Source organism: Pelmatolapia mariae, linkage group LG16_19 (genome assembly GCF_036321145.2).
Source record: "Pelmatolapia mariae isolate MD_Pm_ZW linkage group LG16_19, Pm_UMD_F_2, whole genome shotgun sequence".
Lineage (NCBI taxonomy): Eukaryota > Metazoa > Chordata > Actinopteri > Cichliformes > Cichlidae > Pelmatolapia > Pelmatolapia mariae.
Window position 1 is genome coordinate 44642689 of NC_086241.1, and position 23300 is coordinate 44665988.

General features: G+C 41.2%; 1 long non-coding RNA gene across 1 annotated transcript; it reads right to left on the minus strand.

Annotated features, from left to right (window-relative positions):
* Positions 1–18432: 18432 nt before the first annotated feature.
* LOC134645276 (uncharacterized) lies at positions 18433–21087 on the minus strand. Its single transcript, XR_010096537.1, has 3 exons — positions 19801–21087; positions 19566–19701; positions 18433–19476 (listed from the first exon to the last, which is right to left on the minus strand). It is a non-coding gene; the product is annotated as an uncharacterized LOC134645276 (long non-coding RNA).
* Between the last annotated feature and the right edge of the window lie 2213 nt (positions 21088–23300).

Here is a 23300-nt window from a genome sequence, read left to right on the forward strand (position 1 = left end):
GTTGCATAGAGTTTCAGTGATGTTTGATACTGAATTCATGTTCAGCACTTAGGTGGTCATATTTTTTATTTTAGTTAAGCATCAGTCTGTTGAAAATGAAACAGCTAAAGGCAGGTGAGAAACCTCGAACCTTATTGCAAGCAATTTCATTTTCTCACACAGCACATAACATACATCTGGACACCTGTGATGCACTAACATAAGTATCATATATTTAATTAGATCAGCATCTCGTAGTAGCCACAAGTGATTTTGCACATAATGCCTACAAGATCAGAATTAGGCTATATCATTTTTATTTTATTTTTATTTTATTGTCATAGCTTTGTAAACTCAACGAGTGCCTCTGTGAACTCTCACGGGTCTATCATGCTTCTATACAGATCCGCAATCTATTAACTTTATTGTCTAATTCAGGGCCAATTGCCAAATTCCTCCACATACATAAACGGCACTCCAGGATGGGCGCACTGACGTCAGACGTCAGCCTCCCGCCGGTTCTAATGACTTACGTCATTTCCATGGCGCGCCGCATTAAATTGTTTTCTTTAGCATTTTTCAAACAAAAGTTACCCAGTCGCCATATTTGTCCTGGACTTTAAATCTAATGAAATTTTAATCACTTTAAAGCAATAAAAGGCCCGTCTACGGTGTATTTGTTTGCTTAAATACTCTATTAGGCTATACTTATTAGCTTACTAAGCTTTACCATAGCGGTCGTCAAGTATGCGGTTGACACCAAGGGACAGCAGGTATTGCTGACGCCGTAATCCACGGGTGGCCATTTTGGGTGGTTCAATGGTCTTAATCCTCAAGTTTGGAAAACTTTCAGAGTCGCTGGTAAAATGCGAGTTTTCACAGCACTAGTTAGAAAAGCTCCTCTTAGCACTTTCATGTGAAAACAAAATTCGATTCTTGGCCTCTGCTTTTATACCTGCGGCTCAACACGTCATCATCACCTTGACTCCCATTCAAGCGACGCGGAGTGATAAGCATTTCTGCTTTATTTATTCAGAATAAGTTTCCCACAATTATCATATTTCTAAAAAAAAAAAAAAATTCTCAATTAGTTTCACATTTTCGATTCATAAATATTTTATTATCATTACCAGCCTGCCCTTATATTTTTTTTAATTTTTAATTTATAACTTTATAAACAATGAGTATCAATAACTGTAATCAGGGGCGATTTTAGCCCATTTTGGGGGGTGCTGAAGCACCCCCAAAATGAATCAAAGCACCCCCAAAGATTTCTTACTTTTTTGGACAATATTTGCTGTCTGTGTGACACACTGCTAAAAATATAAAAACCATACAGTACTTGGTTGAGACATAAAATTTTAACAACAAAAGTATAGATAACCCCCCCTCTCCCAAAATGGTTTGTTCTAGCTCGGCTCTCCGCTGCCCTGGCTCCGTTGCTGCCAGAGCCATGGTGGCTGAGACGCAGCGGAGCGGAGGTGTAAGTGCCTGGCTTAAAACAGGACATATTAGCTGCATTTAACCTTCAGTTACTCTTTATATAGTTAGGTAGGAGTCATGTTTCTTTTTAGCTGAAAAACATTACACCCAGGTAACCTGCAGTGTTGAAAACATGTTTTCCGACGATGTTTGCTACCCTACAATCCGTCCTGCTCTGTAGCAAAATCAGCGACATTTGACCGCCCTGTTACTCCCATTGAAATGTATACAGCCTATTTAAAATCTAAAACTTAAAATTGTCCGTAGACTACTGTTGTTACCACTGTCCTATTTGAAATGGATACTAACTAGCTAACTGACTGGATGCCCATTAACCTTATAACTCCTGTTGTGTGTGTGTTTGTGTACAGAGAGACAGCCAGGTTCATAAGGGATATAAGGAAGTTTTTTCAAAAAAAGGAGCCACATTCAGGTAAAAGTGTAAAATCAAATGATCCATCAATCAAAAATAATGTTGGATCAGTGTTTCAATATTGATATCTTTTATTAGATGTTCATGTGGTTTGGTTATTTGCCTTTTGGTTGAAAGTAGACTGAGACAGGACTTTTTGTTAGTGATCTTAATAGTATTTTTTCATATTAATGTAATTTTTCATCTAATTGAATACAATCTATTTGTGTATGATTGTCAGTCCAAAGAGGGAGAGAGGAAAGAGGGGAACGTGAGGAGAAAGTACAAGGTCAGGAAGAACCAGGTAAGAAAAAAGACAGGGAACAGTGACAGGCAAAACAGAAACTATTAAACTGACAAAGAGAAAAAAACCTGATTTTACTCATACAATCTGGAAGTTGTGCTCTCCCTATATAAAAGCTGCTATACAGAATCTGCAGAACAAACTGGGTTGAAACATTTTTGACCCTCTTTAACAACATTCCAACATAACATTATCATTGATTGGGGAGATTAAAATTAATGATATATTTTTATGTGGTTCAGCCACAACTCTACTAAAACCTCAGCCAGTAATAGGTAGGCCAACTTTTGGACCGTCCAGTTGTCTGTATGACTGCCGCAGTACAGTATCAGAAAGTGCCAAACGGTGCCCTGGTGGAGTGAGGAGCTGTAAAGAGAAGCAGAGTGCTCTGTTTATATTCTAAAAGTGTTTTAAGCTAGCTTGTTTCAAAGATTCTGTACAGCAGCTTTAAATGTTTTCCAAAAGCACACATACACTTATCAGTGTTTCTCAAACTTTTTACAGTGTGTACCACCTGATAAAAATGTCAAGCTCTCCCAAGTACCACTATGAAAGCATGAAACTCATAAATCTTACAACACAAAATTAGTATTATTAAATTAGTAAAATTAGTATCTGCAGTAAAGATTTTTATTTGTAATAATTTATTCTGTTTTGGGAGTGTTTTTTATGTATCTGTATTATATTATACATACACATTAAAAGTGAATCTCTGTCCAAATGCACTCAGTTTACTTCTTACTCACTATGAGCATCATTCATTATTCTCCCCCAGTAATTAAGGTTAGGATATGTATTTTTTTTTCTATTCCAATCCATTCTTCTTTTGCAGCATTTAAATAACCTTTATCAGATTTGATGGTTTTGTTACAGACTTTTCAAAAAAAGTGTTTTGCCTTTCTTTCTCAAATGTGGGGATTAAATTGTGTTAAAATGTACAAAACAGTGATGTCATGTTTTGAGACGAGGACCCAGGCACAGAGAGACTTGTTGAATTTAAGAATCATATGATTTAAGAAAGAAATTTGCAGACTTGCACAGAGATGGTAAAATTATGATGACTGATAACGGAGATGAAGACAACAGACAATGAGGACAGGGAGGAACAGGGTTTAAATGCACCCAGGAGACAGTCAGAGGGAACTTGGGACAACTGGAGACATTTAAGGATGCAGGGACTGACAGAGACAGGGAAGAAGTCTCATTGTGACGTGTAAAGTTGATCTTGCCTGGCTGGGCAGCTCTCTGGGTGCTCAGCACCCCCAAAGCTCTAATCCTAGAATGGCCCCTGACTGTAATGCATAACGAAAGTTCATCACGTTAAGTCTGCTTATTTCTTTTGTTTAAAATAACTAACAGTTAGTCCTCAGATTAAAAAACTTTAAAGAAAAAAATCATCTTCATGCAGAAAAACCCCCCCAAATAAATGAACGAATAAAAAATGAATATATAAACAAACAAAGCGAGTACAATAAAGATGATTTACTGTCAGATATTGTCGCAGCATTTAACTGCGCCCTTGATCAAATCAAATCAAAATCAAATCAAATCACTTTTATTGTCACGTCACATGTGCAGGTACACTGGTACAGTACATGCGAGTGAAATTCTTGTGTGCGAGCTTCACAAGCAACAGAGTTGTGCAAAAATACAATAACGTAAAACAAGCAAAATATAAGAATGGCTAAATCTGAAAGTAATAAATATATGTACAATATATAAGAGTATATGCATTACTGGATGATAAAGACGTTTTGATGTTTTTTCCACGTTATAGTTGTACAGAGTGAAAGTTACCTGAAAGGCTTGTGTACAGTGATTTATGCGCAACTTTTGAGGACTCTGACCACACTAAACTATTTTATAAACGCGAATTTCAAACTTGAAAAAATAGCGATCGGTTTCGCTTTTGAGGGTTAGTATTTAAACTAAATAAGCTGCTGCATTTATAACATTTTTATTGTAAAATTCTGTCCTTAAATGTTGTAAAGTCAAATAAAACTGGCAAATTAAAGTCACTCTCTCCAAATCAGGTAATTCCAACCTCATCTGGTTAGCTTTGATTTAAGTAACAGGTCTGTGTTCACCTAATTAAAGTGACCAAAAAAATGATTAAATGTGCTGATTAATGCAGACATGAAAATGTCATTATACTGAATTAAGTTCTCTTTTCATAAGTAGGTTAACTGTATTTAGTAAAACCAATCAAAAAATACTTTGCTGCTCCAACTTAACTGACTTAAATTAGTGTGTGTGGCAATCACTGGATTTTATTTCACTTAACTTGTTTTAACTGGTATATCCGTAGAAGTTTTGATTTGATTTACTAAACCAGGATATGTCAACAATAAGTACATTGAAATTACAACACGTTAGTTTTGTGGAATACACATTTATTATCAATGAAACACAGATATCCAACCCTCTGAGTATCAATACACATTTTCCTTCTTCTATTTTGGCCTTAATGTTTAACAGTTTTCACTAAAGGGCCAATAAGTAGGAAAAGTTGTTCTATGTTCACATGAATAAGATTATAGCTGGTGATTTTCTATGCTGTGTTACAGTAGCGGTTTTTGATACGGGCGGTTGCCCGGGGCGGCATCGTGGTTGGGGGCGGCATCACGGGCATCGGCAAAAAAATAAATACAAAATTGCTGTACTCATGCTGTCATCGACGTCATTCCAGCACATATTGGGAATGGCATAGGCACCGATCGGTTTTCTATCGCCCATGGGAGTAAGGGCGCCCTCCGTTTTGCGAGGTGCGCCTGCTGCTTGCGGCACAGGGAGGAGAGGGCGGGACAACGGGGGATTCTCTGGCTGGCTGGAGCAGCATCTAATAACCAACTCGCAAAATAAAACAAAATAAAAACAAACCAACAAACACGAAAACACCAGACATCATGATACAGACTTATAATTTGCACCGATGTTTTTTTCGAAATTCTATACACGAAAAGTGAGCGCGAGAGCCCTCGGTGCGCCTGCTCGCTGCTGAAGTCAAAGTAAACAACGAGGCTCCGGTTACAGCAGTGCAAGTAAACAAACAATAAATATAAGAAGAGTAAGAAAATAAATATACACTTTAGGACTAGGGGTAAAGGGATCAATAACAATTTAACATTTATAATTTACAGTTTTAAGATTTAAAGTCTCACACAACCTGTCGAAAGGGGAGGGGGCCGGCTGCTTCCAAATAGAGCACATGTCATTCATCATGTTGTAAATCCAAGCCCATTATGTATCCATCATGATTTGAATCCTGGGTTGTGCGAAATCCCAGAAATAAACCCTAGACAAAGTGAATCTGTGAACTAAGGTGTAGGTCTATTAGGTTATGTTGTGGTGATCCTCGAGTTGGGGGATGGGTGTTCATACTGGAGTGCAAAATTAAAACCAATGGAAGGTGGACAAGAAAAGTTCAAAGCCATCAGGTCCTCAGTTTAGAAAAAAGACAAAAGAAGAGGAGGAGAAATGAGCAAAAGATACAGGTAAGCAGATGTGTCATTGGATAATGGCAGGTCATGTATCCTGAAACGATCAGAATCAGAATACTTTATTAATCCCTAAGGAAATTATGTGGGCTACAGTTGCTCCAAGAAGAAATGGTAAAAATAGTAACAGTAACAGACTAAACTCCAAACAATACATTATGTTACAGATTTTACACATTTAAGAAATAGCACTAACAGATCACTCAATTATAAATATCAAGGATTAACAGAGGTGATTATAAATAAATATTAAGAAGATTGACAAGAATATTACAGAGTAATAAAGAGCGTGTATAAAAAGGGTGTAACTATTGCAGTGTTTACAGTGTGTTAGATGGAGGAGTTGTACAGGGAGATGGCCACAGCCAGGAATGATTTCCTGTGTCGTTCAGTGGTGATTTTTGGTAATCTCAGTCTCTCACTGAATGTGCTTATGTGACTAGCCAGCATGTCATGGAGTGGGTGGGTATTATCCAACATTGTCTTTATCTTGGACAACATCTACCTCTCAGACACCACCCTAACGGAGTCCAGCTCCATCCCCACAACATTGCTGGCCTTGTGGATCAGTTAATTTAGTCTGTTGGCATCTGTGACCCTCAACCTGCTGCCCCAGCATGCAACAGCATAGAGGATAGCACTGACCAAAACAGAGATACAACAAGATAACATCTATTAGTAGGGATTGTAAAAACGTCTGTTTATGTTTGTTTGTCACTTGGCTATGATAGTAAACAGTAGACACTGATGTAGCTTACTGAATCTTTTGGACTGTGTTCAGCATAATATTAATTAGTAGTTGTCAATTGTTGATTTGTCCTATTCTCATTGTATGACGAGTTATGATGGCTGTTTGGTAGCCGTTTGCATACTATGCATACTCTCTCGCTCTTCATATATGTGTGTGCGTGTTTCTCTGGTGAAATTCAGTATGGTTCCAACAACAGTTTTATGTTAATGTACAATCCTTAATATGTTTTATATGTGTGTGTGTGTGTGTGTGTGGGGGGGGGGGGGGGGGGGGGGCAGAGGGAGTGTTCACCCAGGGCGCCAAACAGGCTAGGACCGCCACTGCTGTGTTAATATCGTCAAATGTATCTCTTTTTAAAGAGAAAACTAACAACAAATGGACTCTGTAGCAGAAAGGAACTACACATGTGGTATGTGTAGTTCCTTTCTGCTAATTGGATCGCTAATTGAAACATGCCCACGCCTGTTGTGGAAATGTTTGTTCACTGGAATCAGCAGGTAAATAGTTTTGGAGAAACAGAAAATATTTACACATGGTACACACCCCTTCTGACATCTCTGATTTCCCCTTCTTTCTTGCCAATCTTTGTTACATTCTCCATTTTTATTTCCCCCCTTCACTAACCAACATAAAATGAAAACCTCCTATGAACACTTTGAAAGTCAGCTAAAAGATATTCAGACATAATTTCCAAAGACCATTAGTACTTCAATGTTTGGATCCAAAATATTCCAGTTCTGTTTGTCAGGGTCCTTTGTCAGGGTCCCTGAGCAGTTATGGACTTGTATTATAATATCTGTATTTTGGTATTGCTGTCCCTCGTTCTCCCTGCTTGTAGATATATGTGTGTATGTAGGTGTGTGTGTGGATGCAGGTGTTTCTGTGAGCACTCGTTTACAGGCACCTTCAGGCCTGGTGGGTGTGGCCCTGGCAGGTGATTGGCCACACCTGAAGACCGTGACACACCTGTAGCTGATCAGGCCTCGTCGGAGGAGCTACTTGAGAGTGTGGTGGAGCTCTCTCCGACGCTGGATCATTGCGTGGCTTCACGTTAGTCTCTCGACCAGTTCCTAGTTTAAGTCTGCTGCATTGTGCTGTGTCTGACGGCTGCCTCTCTCTTATGTTCCCAGGAGTAGCGGGGAGACGAGAGGACAGCGAGCACGGGGTGCTCATCACGGAGAAGCGGAGACAGGAACACTAGCACTGGGAAGAAGACACGTCACGGGAGTCGGGAGTGCACTGAGGATTTATTGTTATGTTTGTCCATTCACTGTAAATAAACGCACTGCTGACATTCAGAGCTCCTGCGCCTTCCTCACGGTTGGCCATCGTCAACCGTGACACTGTTGATGGTTGGGGACAAAAACCCTTGTCCAAGTGTTCTGCAGTTCCATTTCAAGGTTCCACTAAACCATCTTTCACTGCTCCTCTGTTTGCTTGCAATTTCTTGTCTGAACTCTTCATTCAAACAGCTTGTTTTTTTTGTTTTTTGGCACTTGAGCTTTTGTTGAGAGACAGTTTCCATCCAGTTCTATCACAATTTTTTGTAAAACCTCAAATATGTACTTAAGCTTTGTGGGGTAGCTCAAGACCAGTGAGTAAATGAGGCCAAACAAAATGGTGACTGCATTTGCAATGTTTCCAAGATCACGAAGCACTTTGACACAGTCAATGATTATTCCAGCATCTCTTCAAGGTCATCTGTGGGTTCTGCGCCTTCCTCCTTAATGGCGAAGATTCCCAGGATCATCTTCTGCATTGCCGCCTGGTTGTCCACAGCATCGTCAAAATAAAAAGAAATAAATCTTTAGCCAGAACACAAACCTGCAAAAACATTGTCTTTGCTTCCACAAAGCAAATCTATGGAAAGCAGAGGCCAGTGAGCTTATGAGGGTTTCTGGGTCTTCACTGAGATAAACAATTAGCGCCTTCAGTACACAAGCTCTTTTAGTTTCATCATCCTGCAGCAAAGAAAATGGCAATATCTAAGATTATTGCTGTATTGTGCAGTAAACAACACAAGAAAAAAAACTAAAAGGAAGAAAGAAACACAAAAAGTAACCACTGAAAAGTCCACAATACCTGAAATTTATAATAGTTTCTGCAGCTGAAAGTAGCAGTTTAAACAGTTTAAATCTCAATGTTAGTGTTGGAGCTATTTGTTCTTTATTTTTATTATTTTGAAATTTGTTGAAGTTTGTTGTTGGTTTCCCAAACTGGATAAATAAACCATAAAACGCGACTTTCAAGTTTGGACAGTTGACTTCTTTTGCCTGCGTACAAGATCTTATCTCAGTGCAGCAGTGCCTTGTGGATTTTTAATTGTTGGGTGTTTGGCTGGTCAAACTAACGGAATGGCCACTGCATAAAGTAAAAAAGTCTTGCCCGTGGACCAGAAGGAATAATCCTTCATTAATGGATATGTTGGATATATAGATTTCATGGATCACCATCGAACAAAAGTTATTAGATCGTCTTTGGAGTAATCCAGACGGACTTGCTGCTTGAGGTTTGGATCAACACGTCACTCACTGATCAAAACTGATGAGTGATAATATTGTTTAGGCCGTAAAGGAAAACGGTGAAGCTATTGGAGTTTAAAGCCATTATTTCACTACAAACACTGATGAACTGAGTTTTGATTTGCTGAATTGGTGCGTAATTGGATCGCTAATTGAAACATGCCCACGCCTGTCGTGGAAATGTTTGTTCACTGGAATCAGCAGGTAAATAGATGTCATGTTTGTGCTTTATGCTGTGGGTTGGCAGTGTGCTGTGCATCTTTGTAATGTTTGAAATAATTCAAAAGAACGATCAAAAGTGTGGGATAAGCGTAAACAAAAGGATGACACTCAGATGCAATCGGAGAAAAAAAGCATCAAGTTCACACCAAAAGGTTTAGATATGTATATAAACATGTCAAGAAAAGCGGAGCTCAAAAAAAAAAATCTCCTCCTTGGATGAAATAAATCCTGAAGACAGCATCTCTAATATCTCAGGCGTAAAGCCGCGTTCAAAAACATTTTCAAAGCAAAGCCGAATTTCATCGACATCTTCTTCGCGCTTTAAATCTGCGGCTGACAAGGCAGCGCTCATGGAGCGACTCGCTGCATTAAAGAAAAAACATTTTATTGAAGCGCAAGCGGAAAAACTGAGAAAAGAAAAGGGGAAATTATCCTTGGAAACGGTTTTGACAGCAACAAATGCAAAGCTTTGTGTCTTAAAAATAAACTCAGTTTGTGGCTCTGAAAGTTCTGATGGAATGAACTCTTATTTTGAAAGAGGGCACGTACAAGAAGCGTCTGGGTTAAACCCTTGTGCTGATACACTTGTTCCAATAGAAAGAGATTACTCTGGTATAAATCTTCTTCCTAGCGGTTTATATCCCGCGACGCAGGGTCCGCTATCTTGCATGCCTTCCTCCACTTCTTCCTATCAAGGGCGTCTTCTGGTGTAACATTCACCGCCTTCATATCATCCTTGATTCGGTCCATCCAGCGCTTTTTTGGTCTTCTTTGTGGCCTGTTTCCATCCAGATCTAATTGCTGGGCTGTCTTTGCGATGGAATTTTTATCGCTACGGACAACATGGCCGTACCATCGGAGCCTCGCCTCTCGTATCTTGTCTGTGATTGGTGTCACTCCCCATTGTTTCCTGACATCGTCGTTCCTCGCTCGGTCAAGTCGTGTGAGACCCAGAGGCCACCTCAGCATCTTCATCTCCATGATGTGAAGAGCTTGTTCGTGTTTGGTCGTCGCTGGCCAGCACTCTGACCCGTAGAGTGCCACTGGGCGCACAATCGACTTATAGACTTTCGCCTTAAGATAGATTGGCATTCTCTTGTCAAATAAGACTCCACTCACCTGATGCCACTTCCTCCATGCTGTGTTGACACGGAGTCTGGCGTCTGGTAGAGTTTGGCAGTCCGAGGCGACAAGGGACCCGAGGTACTTGAATTGGGCAACTTTAGTCAGCGGCTCGCCGTCGATAGTGATGGTACTGTTGGTCTGGGGGCCACATTCAAGGTACTCAGTCTTCTTGATGTTCAGGCGCATGCCGTTTTCGGAGAGCCGGTCTTTCCATGCTTGTGTTTGGGTTTGCAGGGCTAGGCAGTTTTCTGTTACTGATAGGCACACATCATCTGCATACAAAAGGCTCCACGGATGTGGTGATTGCAGATCAGCCGTCGCGGTGTCCATACAGAGAGTGAACAGCAGGGGCGAGAGGGCCGAGCCCTGGTGGACGCCAACGGTAATCGGGAAGGCTGGTGATGTTCCCGCTGAACTTCGGACCTCGCTTGTGACATTACGGTAGAGCAGCTGAGTCCATTTCACATAAGCTTCCGGGGCACCATGAGTTCGTAATGATCGCCAAATCAGCTTGTGGGGGACCCTATCGAATGCCTTTTCCAGATCCAGGAAGACCATGTGCACCGTCTTGTTCTTTTCCCGGTGCTTTTCCATCAGCAAACGGGCCGCGTGTATGGCATCGATAGTTCCACAGCCCTTAACAAAGCCGCATTGATTCGGGGTGATTGTGACCAGTTGACGGATCCGATTTTCCAGGACACGTTCGAAGATCTTCATTGCATGACAGAGTAGACGAATTGGTCGATAGTTGGTGCACTCTGTGACGTCTCCCTTGCCCTTCCAGATGGGCACTGTGATGCTCGATGTCCAAGCTCGGGGGGCTTTGTCTTCGACCGTGATATGGTTGAAGAGTGCCGCAAGGTATGTTGTACCGCGGTCGCCCATCATCTTCCAGATTTCAGCTGGGATGTCGTCCGGTCCTGTGGCTTTTCCGTTTTTCATTTTCTTCAACGCGTTTTGGACTTTGGCAGTGGTGATTGGTGTGACAGTCCCTGCGACTGGGTCCGCGGGCGGGATAGGCGGATGTGTAAATTCTTCATTGCTGATTCCAGTGAAGTAATCTGACCAGCGCTGAAGGATGTCTCGGGGGTCTCGCAGAACCTGCCCGTCGGCTCCCTTGATTTGGACAACATGGTTTGTATCAAAGTCCTGCTTCTCGCGGTGGCGGGCTTTGGCAAGTCGGTAGATGTTATTGGCCCCCTCTGGGGTTTGGAGCTGGTCATAAAGATCTTGGTAGTGTCGTCTTTTCGCGGAGGCCACTGCCCTCTTTGCTGCCGATTTCAGCGAGCGGTATTGGGTGAGATCTTCATGCGCTCGCGATCGCCACCAAGTCTTATAGGCCAGCTTCTTCGCTTTTATTGCTTTTTGTACCTCCTCATTCCACCACCAGACCTGTTTCTCAATGTATTTTCTGCCCGGTTTTGTTGAACCAACGGTGACCTCCGCAATGTTGTGGATGCGCTCCCCCGCTTCAGTCCACATCTTCTCAACAGGTTGGTCAGTGTTTACTGCAAGTGAGAGGAGCATAGTTGTCAGTTTCTCCTTGTGCTCCTTCGCCTTCCACCATTTGAATCGTTTTGGTCCTGTCTGGCATCTGGGCAGCTTTGGCTTGACAATCTTCGTATCCATGACAAGTAGACGGTGCTGGGGGGGCCACGGATTCATATGGAATTACTTCCGTGTCCGTGACCTGTTTGAGGTCTCGCCGCCGAACCATCCAATAGTCGATCTGAGTTGCATGTCCGCCACTGGTGTAGGTGGCTAGGTGCGATGGGCGCTTCTTAAAGAATGTGTTGGTAACAGCCAGATCGTGCGCCGCCGCAAAATCGAGGATACGTATTCCGTCGTCATTCCTCACGCCGAGGCCTTGTCCCCCATGGCACTGTGGGTAGCCACCCCTGTTCGATCCCACGTGGCCGTTCAGACGCCTCCGATTAGAATGTGTTCATCCGGGGCAATGGTCCGTATGATCCTGTCCAACTTGTCCCAAAATTCATTTTTCGTTTCATCGCTGCCAGAGATGGGCAGTAACGCGTTACTGTAATCCGATTACTTTTTTCAAGTAACGAGTAATGTAAGGGATTACCGTTGCAAAAACGGTAATTAGATTACCGTTACTTTCCCGTAGGAACGCTGCGTTACTGCGTTACTAAAACCGTGAGTTTTTTCAAGAATGTCTCATGACAGTGACGTAAGCGAGTGCGACGTTCGTGACAACAGCTGTCTGCAGATCAACAATGGACAATATATCGAGTGCGGGAGAGAGTATGAGCATGCAGCGTTTAAAGCGTGGAAGTACTGACCTTATTTTGAGTTTGATTCCATAAAAAGTGACAAAAACATTAGTGTCCGTTGTGCGTGGGAAGAAAACTTCTTTTTACAGCGAAAAAACCCCCTAAACTTCCAAGCAAGCAGCGAGTGCGCTACGACGTAATGGGAAATTCACAGAGAAACTCGCGGAGTCTTCAACTGTCCGCTGCGGCACACCTGCACCAGGGTAAACCTCCGCCTACCCCAGTCCTGCTTTACAGGTGAAAATAGAGCAACTAGTCTTTGACTTTATTTATTTTCTGCTGTGTTTTACTTGCATCTATTTGAAAGAGTGAGTGTAAACACAAAAAAATATTTTGTTTTATGTGCTGGAATGTGCAGAAAATAGGTTTAAATGTTAAACAAATTTCTTCCAGTCACAGAATGTTGCATATAATTTAATTTTTGCTTGATGCATAAAGTTAAAAGATTAAAACTAATAAAACAAGTTTTAAGAAGAGACTTTTCCATTTGATTACATTTTGTATGATGGATTATGCAGAAAAAGTAGAATTTGGCTGAAAGATCTATCGCTTTATCACCTATTCAGGTTGTAAATTGTGTTTTTAAAAAGTAACTAAGTAACTAAGTAATTAATTACTTTTGAAAATAAGTAATCAGTAAAGTAACGGGATTACTTTTTTGGGGAAGTAATCAGTAATTAGTAACTGATTACTTTTTTCAAGTAACTTGACCAACACTGATCGCTGCATCCAGTCTGTGGTGCATAGCAGGTCACAACATTAACGTCAGCTGTTCCTAGTTCGATTCTGATAGACATTAATCGATCATGCTGGATCTGAATCACAGGTCTTCATACCTAAACAAAGTCAAAAACAACATCAGGTGGATGAGATGATGGTAAAAGTTCATGCTTCAGCTCAAGTGACGCAGCAAACACAGCCTCAATCTACTGAGAACCATACTAATGAGATTGCTAATATTATGCAAAAACAAAATGACATCACTACTTTACTTGTAAAACAAAACTTATCTTCTGTCCTCCCAGCCAGAAACAGCCCTGTGTTTGATGGAGACCCTTTCCAGTATAGATCATTTATAAATGCCTTTGAAAATGGAGTGGAAGCTAAAAGTTATAACTGGAGCAACTGTTTGCATTTTTTTTAGAGCAGTCCACTGGGGGGCAGCCTAAAGACTTGGTGCATAGTTGTCAGCATTCCTGAGGAGGGCTATTCCAGAGCCAAACATCTTCTTGAAGAACATTTTGGGAATGAAAATAAAATTGCCTCTGCATATATGGAGAAGATTAAGAATTGGGCACCTATTAAAAGCGAAGATGTGAAAGGTCTTCAGTCATTCTCTCTTTTTCGTCAAGGATTTTTAAATCTAACACAGCAAACTGTTTATATGAAAGAGTTGGATTTGCCCTCAAACATGAGAATGACTATTATGAAACTTCCATACAAACTGAGAGAAAATGGAGAGGAGCTAAAATGCATTGGGATAAGTTGACTTTTATCAAGGAAATGGGAATTTGTTTTGGTTGTTTTACAGTTGGTCACACAAGCAAAGACTGCAGGAGTCGTTTGGATTGTGACGTGTGTCACCAAAAGCACCCAGGGGTCCTTCATATAGAGCAAAAAGATCCAGGTGCATCCTCAGAACAAACTCAACAGGTGACAAACTCCGATGTCAACTTCTCAACTGCAACCACTCAGCTGTGGTACCACATGTGGGTATATTGGGGCCAGTCAAGAGGTTGATGCAGTTTTTTCTATTGTTGCAGTTCAAGTTAAGAGCCAAAAGAGCAATAGAATTGTGCAAACATATGCATTTCTGGATCCTGGAAGTTCAGGTACATTCTGTACAGAAACCCTGGCAAAAAGACTGAATCTAAATGGGAAAAAGACAAATATCCTTCTGAGAACAATGAGTCAGATTAGGATTGTTAGTGCACTGTCTGTCTGTTTTGGAAGCAAAGGATTTCATGGCGTTACCAGATGTTTTGACTCAAATGACCATGCCAGTTTCTGCGGTGAATATTCCCACGCAAGGGGATATTGATCAGTGGCCTCACCTGTTAAACTTCACAACATTGATGCAGATGCGGAGCTACTGATAGGCACTGATGCGTCCAACGCTTTAGAGTCATGGAAGGTGATAAACAGTGTGGAAGGTGGACCTTATGCTGTAAAAAAGTTGGCAAAGTTGTTGTGGATGTGTTACCCCTCAGAGCTGCCCAAGCATATGCTGCTCCTAGATGTAAAGACCATATGGAACTCTCTGTATTTGATGAAGGAGAGATTCTGCGAGCAGTTTCCTGCCATCCAGGCTGCAGCCATCGATCCACGGATAAGAAAGTCCATGAAAAAGGAAAGGTGAGTAGTATTGAAACATAATGATAATATGGTTTAAAATGGACTCGGGTTTTAATTTTGTTTGTTTTATGCAACATATCTGTTGTATTTTTGTTTTGTTGATGTTGCAGACTGGCTAAAATGGGCAATGATGACTTAAGAAAAGCAGAGGAGTTTGTGGTGCTCATGCGGAAGCACTACACCTCCACACTAGCAGTCTCCAGCGACAAAAGTCCGACCTGTGGTGAGATTTTGCCCATCCTGCAAAAGCTACATCAACACTACACCGTACAAGAAGATGACTCTGTCTTCACAAGGAGCATAAAGGAGAACATTTGGAAAGATCTTTTCAAACGATACCAGGTACAATTGATGATTTATTTATCATAAATAAAATGACAGTTATAAATACTTAAGGATAGTCATGATGTCACATTTTCCTCCCTTTTAAAACTTTATTTTATTTCAGGCGCCACCAGTAAAGCAGAAAAAAAAACTGCCTTGGAGGAATTCTTTGAAGAGGAGTTCAACGGGCTGCAGTCATTCCATCAACGGCAGTCCATTGCTTCCCTGGCCCAGAGAGTTGATCAGGAGAGCCAGATGTATAGAAGCCTAACCCCCATCCCCTGCAAGGATAACGCCACTCTATGGTGGTGGAGCAAGAGAGAGACTCTGCCCCTGCTGTCAGCACTGGCTGAAAGCTTTCTGTGTGTGCAGGCATCCTCCACCCTGTCTGAGAGGCGGTTCTCCACAGCTGGAGAGACCATAAGTCCAGAAAGATCACGTATCGTTCCTGAAAAAGCAGATATGCTTATATTTCTGCAAAAGAATTTGTAATTTTCCATAGCTGAGGGATGCAGAATTGTACAGTGCCGTTGGACTTGAGTTGACTGTATTTTTTGCTGTCTGATGTAGTTTTATTTTTGAGTGCTCAGCTCATATATACTTTTAAAAAGGGGAGTGTAAATGTTACTGGACATTCTTGTGTAATTGCCACAGAATAATTTATGTTATACTTTGTTATTGCTACAGAAGAATATTTATTTTATTATTATTTTACATTTACATATTTTTTTCTGGGGACCTGTGGCACCCCATCGAGGAGCCGTAGGCTGTGGATCTCTTAAGATCTCGCTGTTGGGTTTGTAAGGTCATGCTAGTCCTAAATTTTGTTCAAAGATAAGATATAAAACAAAGTTCTAAGCTAATCGACCTGTATGTTCCCCTTTTTAAAAAATAAGAATCGATGGGAGAATCGATAAAGAATCGAATTGTTAAACAGAATATAAAATGGAATCAGAATTGTAGCGCCATGAGAGCTGGGGATTTCCTCAAATGTAGGAGGTGGATAAATGGGCAAGGCTTTCTCTACAAGTCAGAGGAGGAGTGGCCTAAACTGGATGTGGATTGCAGTGTAATTTCTGCAGATGACCCAGAGGTCAAAAAGGACCTGACAGTGAATGTCAATCACAAAATCCTACAAACTAAACACTTCTTGTCTTGGGCAAAACTCAAAATCTCTGTAGCCTGATTTTTAAAGCTCAAAGAGACCTTAGTGTTGCTAGGGCAGAAAGAGGAAAGAGTTGGTTGCTGCAGATCTGAATAAGAATGATCGGGAAAGTCAGAAGCAAGAAGTGGAGACAAGAATGGAAAGATTTAAGACCACTTTGAAGAAAGGAAATCTGACTCCAGAAGATTTAGCAGAGGCAGAATGTGTCAACATTGATTTTAGCCCTATCCATTAAAAGTTGGGACATGCTGTGAAAACTAAGACAAAAATACTGGATAGTAAATGCAAATTCTGCTGCCAGGAAAATCATCTCTCGTTGTATCATGTGTGGACGCAACAGAGGAAAGTTTGTTGAAAAAAAGATGGCAGATCTGCCGAAGATAGAGTCGTGCCAAACACAGCTACATTCACAAATGTTGGAGTGGACTATTTTGGACCTATAAGTGTTAAAAGAGACAAAGTCTCCTTAAAAGGGATGTTCTTTTTACTTGTTTGACCAGTCGTGCAGTACATCTGGAGATTGCACATACACTTAATACAGACTCCTGTATAAATGCTGTGCGGAGGTTCATCTGTAGACGAGGCCCAGTTTCGACCATCAGGTCTGATAATGCTACAAATTTTGTTGGTGCAAATCAAGAGTTTGACTGAGCTGAGCTATGCTAAAATTCAAAATGCTTTTGTTCAGGATGGTGTCAAATGGAGCTTTAACGTCCCAGCAGCCTCTCACCAAGGTGGTGTGTGGGAGCGTCTCATTTGTTCCATAAAGAGTATTTTAGCCTCAATTTTCAAAGAACAAGTTTTGGATGATGAAGGACTCCAAATAGTCTTCTGTGAAGTTGAAGCTCTATTGAACGACAGACCCATTACCAGAGTTTCAGATGACTCAAATGGTCTTGAAGCACTGACACCCAATCACTTGTTGTTGAAAAACAAACCAGTTTTGCCACCAGGACTGTTTGATCCAAGCGATCTTCATGGCAGGAAAAGGTGGAAATGGGTACAATACATGGCAGAGTTGTTCTGGAAAAGATGGCTTGCTGAGTACCTACCTCTGATGAAAGAAGGACAAAAATGGACGAGGACTAAAAGATGTCTTATACCTGGAGATATTATTTGGATTGCAGGCGCTACAGCTCCAAGAGGATCATGGATGATGGCAAAAGTCATCCATGAGCAAACTTCTTTTGCTACTGGAAGCCTGATCTTGAAGAAAATCAGAGTGAATAGCTCCTTTCTTTTTGGAACTTTAAAGTAATTGTGATTGTATGCACAATTAGGGGCCGGAGTGTTGGAGCTATTTGTTCTTTATTTTTTATATTTTGAAATTTGTTAAAGTTTGTTGTTGGTTTACTTATATTTTAGGTTATTCACAAGTTTTATTTGTAGGTTAATACTTGCTTAATTGTTTGGGTTTGTTTTGTTGTTTATCTTGTTAAGTCAGTCAGGAAGAACTGTAGGGCTATTTTTCTCTAAATAAAGAGACTGGTATAGGACCAGTATGCACTGGAGTGAGCCTATGTCTTGTTTATTTTTTACCAGAGCAGAAGAAGCAGCAGGAAGCAACAAAAATTGATCTTTTTATTGCTTGCCAAACTGAATAAATAAACCATAAAATGCAACTTTCAAGTTTGGACAGTCGACTTCTTTTGCCTGCGTACAAGATCTTATCTCAGTGCAGCAGTGGCTTGCGGAATTTTAATTCTTGGATGTTTGGTTGTTCAAACAAAAGGAATCGCCACTACAGTCAGGGAGATTTCTCCAAATGTATTTACTTTGTAAAACATCTTGTGAGAAAAGGTTATTAAAGAAAGAAAAACAGGAACAAACACCAAAAGTCACAGCACCCAAAAATCCCACAAAGAATTCAGAATAATAACGAGGAATTGAGCAACAGCAGCATTCACACAATAATAACAGAATGAACTGAATACAAAAATATATTGATGAACAGACGTTTGTTAGGAAAAAAAACAAAAAAGATAAACTTTGCAATTTTTTTGTTGCACATCTCCTTCTTACCTTCAGAAGACTTTCATTAGCTGCACAAATCAAATTTAAAAATTACAATTTCCAGCTCTGCGTGAATATTTATGAAAGATTTGAACCATTTGCAAATGTTTTTATTTTTGTTTGTTTTTTAATGGATTAATCAAGACAATGTAGTAGTAGTAGTAGTAATAATAATAATAATAATAGCTCATCACCCTCTTTTTAAATCATCAATGAAAAGCTTGTCTTCAATCACACCAGGAATCTACTGATCTCTGCAATGTCTGATCAACATGTGATCTACATTGGTGACTACATGGACAATTTAAATATGTGCATGGATAAGCGTGTCTGCGGCCAAAGTGACCATGGTTTAACCTGTAGTGCTTCAATAACTGAGATCTTGCAGTCTCTTGTGCTGCACACTCTTTACACTTCCATATTCATGTTACTGAATGTCACGGCCCGGTGGACCAGCATGAAGATGATCAGCAGCGTCATTATTTTTCTCTCTCGCGCTCTCTGTCTCGCCAGGACGGAAGTCATGGTGGTTCCTGCCCTCGCCCCACGCACCTATGGAGAGTGAACACCTGTGCCTCATTATCCCTGCCACTACTTAAGTTGAGGAAAGGAAGCTACTCATCGCTGGATCCTTGTATGACTCGCACCAGTGTAGCCCCGGCTCTAAGATTAGTTCATAGCTCTTGTTGATTCTGTGCCTTCGTATTAACTTGTATATAGCTGTACTGCTACTTTTACTTGGATTACAGAGGTCTATAGGGTAGTGCTTCTCCCACTGGCAGTTCATCATGTTGGTTTCATGATGCAGCCTCCTGCAGCGGTAGGCAACCCTACAAAAGTAAACACAAAATGCAGTTTCTCAATCAAAGTGTTTATTATTTATGTTAAGGTGCGTGGCGAGAACGGGGCCCAAATGCAGGACTTTCCCATCCTGCAGGACTGTGCTGGTGGTCCAGGTGTGACAGGAAAACAACTCCAACACTCGACATTTACAAACACTTCGCTCCTGTGACACACTCCTCTCCAAGTTCCTAACAAGACAAGGTACAGAGATCAGATTGGTGAACTCACAGAAACACACGCACAGACTATTTCCACTCAGAGCTGGGACTTCACTTACTTGGTAACTCAATGATCCAGCGTTGACTGAAGCTCAGTCAAACACTTAAGTAGCGGCCAATCTAGACGGAAGACATGTGTGGCGGCTTCAACACGGGAAACACCTTCCGGCCTGATGACGCCCATAAATTGGCACGCTGGAATACACACACACACACACACACACACACACTTAAAGGGGGAAGCAGGGGACTGGGAGGGGAGACAAAACAAAACACATAGAAAAACATACATACAGGCAGGTCGAACGTAGGAGACTCCCAGACCGTCACAATTTAGCAGGGAAAATTCAAACCTACATCATATATAGAGAAAATAAAGTAAAATGAATATTTTAGAGAGACGGACTGAGAGATAGACAGAGGGAGAGAGATAAATCCCTTTTGCAGCACTTATGTCACAGTAAGACAGATATAAAAGCTACTAAACCAGTTCAAGGTTTGCAGCTAAGAAGGTCACACTTAACCTTCCACAGTTCAAGATAGTTTTAGTTAACGCAACTTTGTTCCAAATTACAAACCTAGGTTGTTCTTTAAGATTTACTTCTTGATTTAGGAATCAGATTTAATCTAAAACCTTCAGTTTCAGATTCTACTTATTTAAGAGAATCAAAGAGTCTAAGACCAATCTGTTCTGTGCAGGGCTGATAAAGCCAACGTAGTGCAATGAGCTCATTTAACTTGTGCTCATTACTAATCCCTCTGAGCAGTTTGTGTCTTTCCTTGCATGAGAAATAAACTGTTATCAAAACCCAATTTGGTGCATTGACCCTTTAACACAGAGTTCCTATAGAGAAATCTGGTTTGGCTCAAAACAGGAAAATAACATCAGCATATAACATCACTCAATAGTCAGGGAGGATAAATCACAGGTTCTGACTCCAGCTTGTCGGTCAGGTGAACAACCTGTTTCCTGACTCGGCTCTCCTCCACACAGTCCTCGTTCATAAATATAAAAATTCAATTTCTCCTCATTATAGTTGTTTCTACTTTCAGATCGAAAATGCAGATGAAGAGAAATGATGGAACTATCTGATTCAGTTGTGGCCCGTGGTTATTTGTGAACAATACATGTTGACAGGAAAAAAGCAATCACAAAGTCTGTGTATTCATAATTGAAACAGCTATCAAAAAATATTTGGCATGACGTCTTTGTTCAAAATGAATTCAAGTATTATTTCCTCCCTGTCCATTAGTGCCCTCACGTTGCATGCACCGGTGCAGCTGATGTCAATACTCAACCAAGTACGAGAGGGACTAAAGCTCTGTGGTTTAGATTAGGTGTGGGCACACCCTCACCAGACGTGCCAGCAGCTCTTACATTTAAAGGATGTGAATAAAGTTGTAAAGGAGGCTCACACTTGTTCTAAACTGTTTTTTTTTTTTTAGTTATATTATCTTATCACTTATATCATGTCTCTGGACTGTGGGATGAAGCCAGAGCTCCTGGAGAGAACCCAGACAGCCACGAGGACTCTCTTGCTCTGAGGTGACTGCTGTTCACGGTGCACTAAAGACTCTCAGTTGTCTTTGGATGCTCCTGTTTCTTTCTCCGTATGCAGTTACTGCTCCTCTCTTTTCAAAGACAAATACCAAATAACACGAGAGAAGACTGAATCACTTTAGAACAAGACAAACACTCCTGGTTACTCTGAGGAAATGTCATTACATGATGAATATATTTACCATGTTAGTAAGGGAAACTCGTTTGTGGTGTGTCTCTTCTTGTTTCTCCTTTTCATCAGATTCTTAAAAACAAAAGGCAGAAAAGCAACAATAAAAGTTAAAACCTCAAGAAGTTTTCTAACATTTTGGGACATCATTTCAGAGACAACCTTCAACATTACTTATTACTTACCACTGTGTTGATTCTTGCTGATGTCTGAGATGCAGCAGAGGATAATGTACACTTGGCACTGTCTTTATGGATCCTTAGTTCGTGTTGCACAGATTTACACTTGGCTCTACAATAGATGTTCCTCGTTCAACATCCAGTCCACAGCCCTGCCATATGTCCAACACAGTTCACAGAAGCAGTGCCAAAGTCTTAAAACTATTAAAGAGTCTTCAGAAAATAAGTTCTCTGAGAAAGGCTTCACAGTCTGAAGTGTTTCTTTGGTGGAGTGGGGCTCCTGCTGCTGCTCTCTTCCTCTGTAGCCTTTCTCTTCATGCTCTGTGCAAACCTCTTTAGAAACTGGCAGAGCACCGACATGATAACTCTGCCCTCTGAGCTGGAGTCCGTGATTCTCCAGCGGTTTGTCATCTCAGTGTCTTTTGTGTGATAAACAGCAGGATTGACTCTGGTGACGATGAGGTTGTTGGCATCCAGGCTGTGGACACAGTTCCTCCAGGCTGCCTTCAGCACATAAATATCCACCTTCTCTGGAAGCACTGGAGTCAGGATCTGAGAATGTAAGCGGGACCCTGCAGGCAGCACCATCATACCAGCTGGTGAGTCTGTAGAAGGAGATGGAGTGGTGTTCTCCCTCTGACTCTGCAGCACGGGGTTTAAAAGGTGTCGTAAGCTGCTCTGAGTGAATCAATCCCCTGACTGCGATTGGAGGAAAATCTTGCACCCGGTAACCAGGTCATGGTAAAGGGAGAGGAGCAGATTGTTCATAGAGTCCAAATGGCTGCTGTTTAAAGGACGGTTCCTCAAGTTTGTTGACGACTATCTGACACACACTGACTGGACTCACCAGCTCAGCTACGAGAAAACAGAACGGTCATCTATGTTAATCACAACATAATCAGACAAATTAAGGATTTCAATGTCAAGACACGGCTTTATATCATAATATGCTATTTCCACATGTGGCAACACGAGGTGGAAATAAAGTAATTACTCTTCACAGTTTTAAAAAGACAACGCCACCCTGGGAATTTCACCCAGAGAATACTGGAGGCAACACTAATCACTACGAAGGCAGTTAGGTTTGTTATACTCAATACAGAGACGAGGTTCAATGATAAAATAAATTGACAATTTATTAATTAAAACATTTAAAAGCACAGTCATAAATATCAGTGTATAAGTATGCTAAAAAAGGTATTCAGAGCTGAGGCTTACCAGTGGAGGGCAGGGATGCCACACACAAACTCAAAAAAAAGAAGAAAATACACCAAGACACAAGTGCAGCACACTATCACACACTCACACTAATAAATTAAACAAGGCAGGTGTGTACACTCAGAGGATCCCACCACCAAGGCACCCTGGTCTCCTCCACGTCGGCGCTCCGCATCTGAATAAAAGAAACAAAGAAAATTTTAATATATTGCAACAAAACTAATATGCAGCGCTGGGGGATAACCCAACTGCAGGACCACACTGGTGATCTACAGCTAGAAAAAGGGCCTCCCACCAGTGGCGTAACAAAAAGCCAAACTACAAATCAAATACAGTAAAACAACATACAATCTGGGTAAAACTCTAAAATATGGAGCAAACGGAATCGCCGTATTGCTCCAACTTGCCGTCTGCACGGCTGTAAGTTAATTATCCAGTCAGTCAATCAGTATGCGCGCCAGCCGACCCGCGTGGCATGCATATGGCCGTTGTCAACGCCGACGTCCACTTTAAAGGCTGGCAGCAGTAGGAAGCAAACTTCGCAGCCGGAACAGACAGTAAAAATAAAGTAAAACAAAGCAAAGCATCACAGCAAAGCAGCAGCCCTTCAGTTTGCGTAGCTTGGTGCAACACTAAGGCCCACACTTCCTGCAAAGCATAATAAATA